At 51.8% G+C, this 7,525-nt stretch overlaps 1 long non-coding RNA gene across 1 annotated transcript; it reads left to right on the forward strand.

Annotated features, from left to right (window-relative positions):
- Window positions 1-1,111: 1,111 nt before the first annotated feature.
- On the forward strand, window positions 1,112-4,079 carry LOC109026813 (uncharacterized). The gene is made up of 3 exons (XR_002005854.3): window positions 1,112-1,920; window positions 3,112-3,226; window positions 3,756-4,079. It is a non-coding gene; the product is annotated as an uncharacterized lncRNA (long non-coding RNA).
- Window positions 4,080-7,525: the final 3,446 nt, after the last annotated feature.

Here is a 7,525-nt window from a genome sequence, read left to right on the forward strand (position 1 = left end):
GACAGAGGACAGGGAAGGGGAGGAGGCAGGCGAGAAGGACCAAGCCTGTGCCCAGCCTCAGGGACAGGGCTGAGCCCCTACCTACAGCCCAGGAGGTATATTTGCTTGCTAGAGTTGACCGTTCTTGAGATGAAATAAGGGGCAAGCCAGCGAGAGGAGCTTTCCACTCAAGGAGCTCCGTACCCCCTGTTGTAAAGCCCAGCCATGCCTCGGCAGGCCTAGCAGAACTTGCCAGGTGCCCTAGTGGGCTCCTTGGTGGCCTAACTCTCCATCTCCTAATGCGCGCCCTCCCCAGCAGCCTGCCCTCTCCCAGAGGCAGAACCCAGAAGGCCTCCCTCCTGCGATCAGACCCAGGCACCACCTGCTTCTCCAGCCACTGCCCAGGACACCACTTCCCCCTGAGAGTTGGCAAATCTGTCGTTTTGGTTACCACCTCATGGAGATTCGGCCCCTCTGGAAGTAAGACATTTTCTTTTTTTATTTTTTGAAACACGGTCTCACTCCATCGACCAGGCTGGAGTGTAGTGGTGCCATCCTAGCTCACTGCAACCTCAAATGCCTGGGCTCAAGCAATCCTCTCCCCTCAGCCTCCCGAGTAGCTGAGACTGCAAACACATGCCACCACACCTGACTTAGTTTTAAATTTTTGCAGAGACAGGGTCTCACTATGTTGCCCAGGTTGGTCTCAAACTCTTGGCCTCAAGTGATCCTCCTGCCTCAGCCTCCCAAGATGCTGGGATTACAGGTATGAGCCATTCTTGATACCTGGGATGGGACATGGTCCAGAATGGGGACAGGAAAGACTCCAGAACTAGCAGAACCACACACTCCAGCCAGAAAAAGAGGCGAAGGAAGTTGAAGGAAAAGCAAGCCTCCCGATCAGGAGCCCCCAGCAGTTTCTAGCAGGCAGACTGGCTCACTTCTTCCCCGGGCAGGCCTGTTTTCCAGGACGCTCACTCACGTGGGAAACAGCTCAGTGCACACATGCACAGAGTCAAAGCTTTCTTGGAAGATACAGTGATTTCTTGATTTTGTTAGAACTGACTCACACACACCCTCACTCACTCCATGAGCCAGGGAAGCAGGGCTGCCCACCACACTGAGCAGGAGACTGGGGTTTGAGTTTGAGCTCAGGTCGGCCTCCAGCAGTGTCTCGGAAAGCTCAGAGAGAAGTCAGGCAGTGAGGTGACCAGATGGGGAGTCGGGGTGGGTTGGCTGTCCCTTCCTCCCTAACGCTCGCCTTCTGATTCTTCTTAGAGGGCTGGTAAGGCTCCCAGGACTGGCATTCAGGCCTTGGCATGCCAGAGGATCAAAAGAAACTGCCCGTCCTTTCATGCAATTGATACAAGAAGCAACAGAAATTGCAGCTTGCTTTCAGTGGGACGTTAGAACTTGTGGAAGGAGCCATCACCCAGGGAGCTCAGCTGAAGCGTCAGGGCTCAGGCCCAGCTTCCACGCACATGCTGCTTCCCGGTTTGCTGACGTCCTCTGTGCTGAGAGCACCATGTCACTCCTCAGCTGACATCACTCTGGATTGGCAGCCAGGGCCATGAGCTCTTGTTTTGTCAACAACCCTCCCCCTCTTTTTGCTCTTTCCTGGCTATGTGGTGGACTCTTCAGGGACACAGCAATCACTGCGCTGCAGGGACAGTCCCCAAGTACCAAGGAGCAGCCTAAAGGGGCCTGTTCCCACCATGGCATCCATGACAAGAACCAGGAGCCAGAATGCAGGTTTCTGGGACTTGTCAGCTCCCTTCTGAGTGCCCTGTTGAGGATTCCTAGAAGTCCAGACACCTCACCCCCCCAACCTGGATGGACCACGCAGAGCCAATAGGAATACTTTTCTGTGGACGTGCCATGTTGGAATTCCAGACCTCCCTGCCCTGCCAGCCCCTGCCAGCTTCCTGGGGGCCCCAACTGGTGAGTTTCACCCCCAAAGTGGCTGCGACATTGGAAGGCTAGGGCCACCCCTGCCTTTTCCATTGCTCAGCAGCTCGATCGTTCATCCATAATCCCCAGGCGTGGAGGCAGGGCTGGGGGCTCAAGGGGCTCTTGGTGCAGCGGCAGGGGCTCCCCTAACTGCAGAGGCTAGCCTTACACACCCAGCAACACATGTCCCCCTTTATGGCCCGGGCTTTCTCTCGGTGCTTAAAGCCAACTGTGAAAAGAGCAGGGCTGATTCTGGCTGCCTGGCCGTTTCCTGGCAACAGGCCTGGCAGGAGGTCTTTCTTTCTCCCCCCAACCTCCCTTCTCTCCTCCACCACCCCCCTCTCTCTTTTCCCCCCTGTGTCTTGTGTTGTGTATCATTAAAACTTCCCTCCCAGCCACTTCGCAGCCAACAACCGGGCCCTTCTGGGGCTAGTTCCCTCCGGGCAGCTCAGCCGGCCCAGGGGTGGGGGCTCCGAGGGGTCAAGACCCCCAGAGAGGGGGCTTTGTGTTCTGGAACCAAGGCTTAAACTCAAGTTGGCAACCTTTGGCACGTTTGTGAGGGGCAGCCACCAGCACCCCCTCTGCAGGCACCTCTTCCTTCTCTGTCTTCCTCCCCCACCTTTCAGGGTCTCGGTCTCTTCCTTTAGTGCCTGGAGCCTGCCAATAGTGCCACTGGGCACTGCCCAAAACCACGCAGGCCTCACGAGGCTGGGCATGGACAACCCTTCACCTAGGAGGACAAGCCTCTGCTGAAGGCTGGGGTAGCTCTAGCCAGAGGCCTGCAGCCAGCTCTGGCACAGTGTCCTGGTCTGCCCTGAAAGGGCACAGGAACACAAAGGGTGCTGGCCTCAGGGATCACGGGGAAGCAGAGCATCCACTCAATGCATACAGGACCCAAAGAACTCTTCATTTGGGCAGTTTCAACCTGCAGGGACACTGAGACCCAGAGGGAGTGAGTGCCTTGTCCGGGGACACACAGCCAGTCAGGAGAAAGCTGAAGCTGGAACCCTGGTTTCCCAGTCCCCTCCTCTGTGGCTCTTCACTGGAGGGGACCCGGAGGGGAACAAGTGGCTCCCTGAGGCCCACGCACCTTTTGGGCCTGACCTGCCTGCCTCCAGAGCAGTGCTCAGGGGTGTCTGAACTTGACCCCGCCACTCTGGGGCCCTCCCCCTCTTCTCCTAGACCCTGAAGAAAGCCTCTGATGGGCCTAGAACAGAGAAGGTGACCCAGGACCTTGCCCAGCCTTTCTGGACAACTGGAAGACAGTGACGCTTCGTCCTCCACCTCTCCCTCCAATGTGAGTATCCGAGTCACAGGGGCCTAGTGCTGGCCTCCTCTGTCATCCAACCCACTCTTAAGGCTGGATGGGCCACCCCAGATCACCTATCTGGTACCTTGAGGCAGAGCAGATGCTGGGGGTAATCTCAGCTCATAGCCAGGTGGCTTCCGGGTGCAATTCTGGGGTTCTGCCAGCTCTAGCCTCGCTCACCCACAGGGTCTCTGGCCAACCAAGATGCCCTGACCACACAGACTGTATGGTCAGGCACTTACAGCGCACCCTGACTGCAAGCCCTCAGCTCTGTTGTCCCATGTTCCGGTGTTTTCCAGACTCCAGGCATTTCCATGCTACCCCCACTCTATAGCTGCATGCGTACCTGTTCTGCTATTTTTTGAACACTTTTCTTTACATTGATTTGCATTGTTCTTAATAACGTCAACTGAAAAGAAGACTTTAGATTTACTCATTTTCAACAATGAGGTTTCATTCTAACCAGACACTATGGCCCTGCAAAGGCTCTGAATGTGTGACTTTCTCTCTTTATTAGAAAAGGATCTTAGCAAGTGTTGGAGAGGTGCTGAAGTCGTATTAGGACCAACCAGACTTTTTCTTTGAGGATACTCAGAAGGAGTGAAGGAGAATGGAACAGGGGGTGTGAATAAATGAGCTTTCTCCATGTGTGATTCAAAGTGGTTTAACCCATGCCTCACCTTCTAGAACACCCGTGGCCCTCTCTAGCCGTGAGAAGTGTCACCACTAGCCATCAAAATGCTCACAAAAGTCCAACCTTTGACCAAACTACATTTCAGATTTTCATTTCAGATTTTCTTAAATTCTGGAGAAAAAAGAAAATAAAGTAAAAGAATAAATATTTTAGTTATGCCATGTACTCTGATTTGGGATTCAGAAATATGATTTCCGGCCAGGTGTGGTGGCTCATGCCTGTAATCCCAGCCCTTTGAGAGGGGAGGATCTCCTGAGCCCAAGAGTTGGAGATCAGCCTGGGCAGTGTAGGAAGAAGACACCATCTCTAAAAATAATAAAAAGTTAGGCAGGTGCGGTGGTGCATGTCTGTGGTCTCAGCCACTCAGGAGGCTGAAGTGGGAGGATTGCTTGAGCCCGGGAGGTCGAGGCTGCAGTAAGCCGTGTTTGTCCCATCGAACTGTAGCCCGGGCGACAGAGTGAGACCTCATCTCAAAAAAAAGAAAGGAAATATCATTTCCCACATTACCACACCTGCTGATGTGCATAGCAAAAGGCTGGGTGTGGGGGTGGGGAGGCTATGGTAGGCCAAGGTAGGGGTGGGTGATGAGGATGAGGGGAGGAAGGCTTTTGGGCAGTCTGAGAAAAGCAAGAGAGCTGGGAACATCTCGTCACCAACAGTCCTCAATCACTAAGACAGCCTGGTTAGGATTCTGCCATTATGTTTGGTCTCATGATAATAACAGGTCTTAGGAAGTCAGCCTGTGTTATCTACTAGATGCCCTGAGCTTTTTGGGTAAACTATGCCATTTAACCCTGCCAAGGGTGGAATTAGTATACCCATTTGCCAGATAAGAAACGGCCACAGAGAGATCTAGATAACTTGCCCAAAGTCACAGCTCAGCAGCGGGGAGCCAGGATGTGAACTTGTTCTTTCTGATCACAGAACTCATGCTCCCCCCACCCCACCACAGCATCACTTTGCCCCCACCCCCTACTCCCACCCCAACCTGAGGCTATTTGGCCAGTGAGGACCAGGCCTTAGGAGATAACCATCCCCTCAGGTGAAAGAGTGAGTCCCAGTGTCCCCAGGCAAGGCTTCCACCAGCCCCTCCCAGCAGAGACTTTAGGAAGTGCTCCTGTGTGGCATGGCTGGTGGGGCTGTGCCCCTCCATCCCCGAAACACACTCAGGGAGCCTGAGAATGGCTCCTAGACACCCGAGAATGAAGGGCAGAGGGGAGACTGTAGGAGGCAGGTGGCTGGGCTGCTGCTTTTTCTCTTTTTAAAAAATTGAGGCCAGGTGTGGTGCCTTACACAGTAATCCCAGCACTTTGGGAGGCTGAGGCGGGTAGATCACCTGAGGTCAGGAGTTCGAGACCAGCCTGGCCAACATGGTGAAACCCTTTCTCTACTAAAAATACAAAAAAATGAGCCAGGCATAGTGACACATGCCTGTAGTCCCAGCTACTGGGGAGGCTGAGGCAGGAGAATCACTTGAATCCGGGAGGCTGAGGTTGCAGTGAGCCAAGATTGCTCCATTGCACTCCAGCCTGGGTGACAAGAGTGAAACTCTGTCTAAAAAAAAAAATTGAAATATAATTTGCACACCATAAAAAAATCACCATTTTAAAGTGCACAATTCAGTAGCTTTCAGTGTATTGAAAAAGTTGTGCAACCTTCACCACTAATTCCAAAACATTTTCATGAACCTCAAACCCATCAGCAGTCAAGTTGCAGCCTCTTTAGGAAAATGCAAAGGCAGCACTGGGCAGAACTACATTCTTTCTGTTTGTTTGTTTTGTTTTTGTTTTTGAGACAGGGTCTCACTGTCACACAGGTTGGAGTGCAGTGGCTCACTGCAACCTCTGCCTCTTGGGCTCAAGCGATTCTCCAGCCTCAGCCTCCTGAGTAGCTGGGACTACAGGCACGAGCCACCAACACCTGGCAATTCTTTTTTTTTTTTTTTGTAGAGATAGGGTTTCACCAAGTTGCCCAGTCTGGTCTCAAACTCCTGAGCTCAAAGCAATCTGCCTGCCTTGGCCTCCCAAAGTGCTGGAAATACAGGCATGAGCCACCGTGCCCGACCTGGGCAGAACTACATTCTGGATGCATCTTAAACCTCACCTCAACCCTACACCCTCCCTTTTGTTGTTTCCTTTCTCCCCACAAGTCATCTCAGAATGAGGCTCCCAGCTCCAGGCTCCAGTTGCAACCTCACCCCCACCTAGACAAACCCTCAAATCAAGAAAAAGAAGCCCTGGCAGGGCGTGGTGACTCATGCCTGTAATCCCAGCACTGTGGGAGGCTGAGGTGGATGGATCGCTTGAGCTCAGGAGTTCAAGACCACCCTGGCTGGGCAACATGATGGAACCCCATCTCTACCAAAAATTTTAAAAAATTAGCTTGTTGTGGTGGTGTATGCCTGTAGTCCCAGCTCCTTGGGAAGCTGAGGTGAGAGGATCATTAGATCCTGGGAGATGGAGGTCGCACTGAGCCAAAATTGTGCTGCTGCACTCCAGTCTGAGTGACAGAGTGAGACGCTGTCTCAAAAAAAGAGAAAAGAAAAAGAAATCCAAAGAAAAAAAAGAGAGAGACAGAGAGAAAGGAAAAGAGAAAAGAAAAGAAATTTCTGTTGGCCAGGCCCGGTGGCTCACACCTGTAATTCCAGCACTTTGGGATAGGCCGAGGTGGGCGGATCATGAGGTCGGCGGATCATGAGATCAGCGGATCGAGACCATCCTGGCTAACATGGTGAAACCCTGTCTCTACTAAAAATAAAAAAAATCAGCTGGGCATGGTGGTGGGTGCCTGTAGTCCCAGCTACTTGGGAGGCTGAGGCAGGGGAATGGTGTGAACCTGGGGCGCGGAGCTTGCAGTGAGCCGAGATTGCACCACTGCACTCCAGCCTGGGAGACAGAGCAAGACTCTGCCTCAAAAAAAAAAAAAGAAAGAAATTTATGTCTCAAAAAAAGAGAAAAGAAAAAGAAATCCAAAAAAAAAAAAAAAAAAAAGAGAAAGGAAAAGAGAAAAAAAGAGAAAAGAAAAAAAAGAGAAATTTCTGTCTCAAAAAAAGAAAAAAGAAAAGAAAAAGAAATCCTAACATTCATCCATCCTTAAGTAAAAGCAACTCACCTTGTAAGTCAGTCTCCACATTTAATCCAACTACCCTACACTAGACATGATGGGTGAGGAGGATACAGATAGTTAGGAGGCCTTTGGCTACAAGTAACAGCCTCAAGTGGGTAACAAACAAGGAAAATGTATTATTTCATATCACGAGAAGTTCCAAAGCAGGACTCCTCTGAAGGCAGTTAGTGTCTCAGCAATGGTGTCAGAGATGAAGTTTGTTTCTCTCTCTTGGCTCTGTCTTCCTCTGCCGGTCAGCTTCATCTTCAGGCAGCTTTCCTCATAGTCACAGAATGGCTGCTGCAGCTCCAGGTACCCCAACCCAAAATAACAATGTCCAAAAGCAGGGAAAAGATATTTCTTACTGTGTGTCATTTTAAGAGCCCCAAAAACTCTTCCCAGAAACCTTCTTGCACCCTTCAGCTGACCTCCCTCAGGCACATGTCACCCAGTTTAGGCCAATCCCTGGCAAGCAGAATGGGTCCCCA

This window comes from Gorilla gorilla, chromosome 4 (assembly GCF_029281585.2).
Source record: "Gorilla gorilla gorilla isolate KB3781 chromosome 4, NHGRI_mGorGor1-v2.1_pri, whole genome shotgun sequence".
In the NCBI taxonomy this organism is placed as follows: domain Eukaryota; kingdom Metazoa; phylum Chordata; class Mammalia; order Primates; family Hominidae; genus Gorilla; species Gorilla gorilla.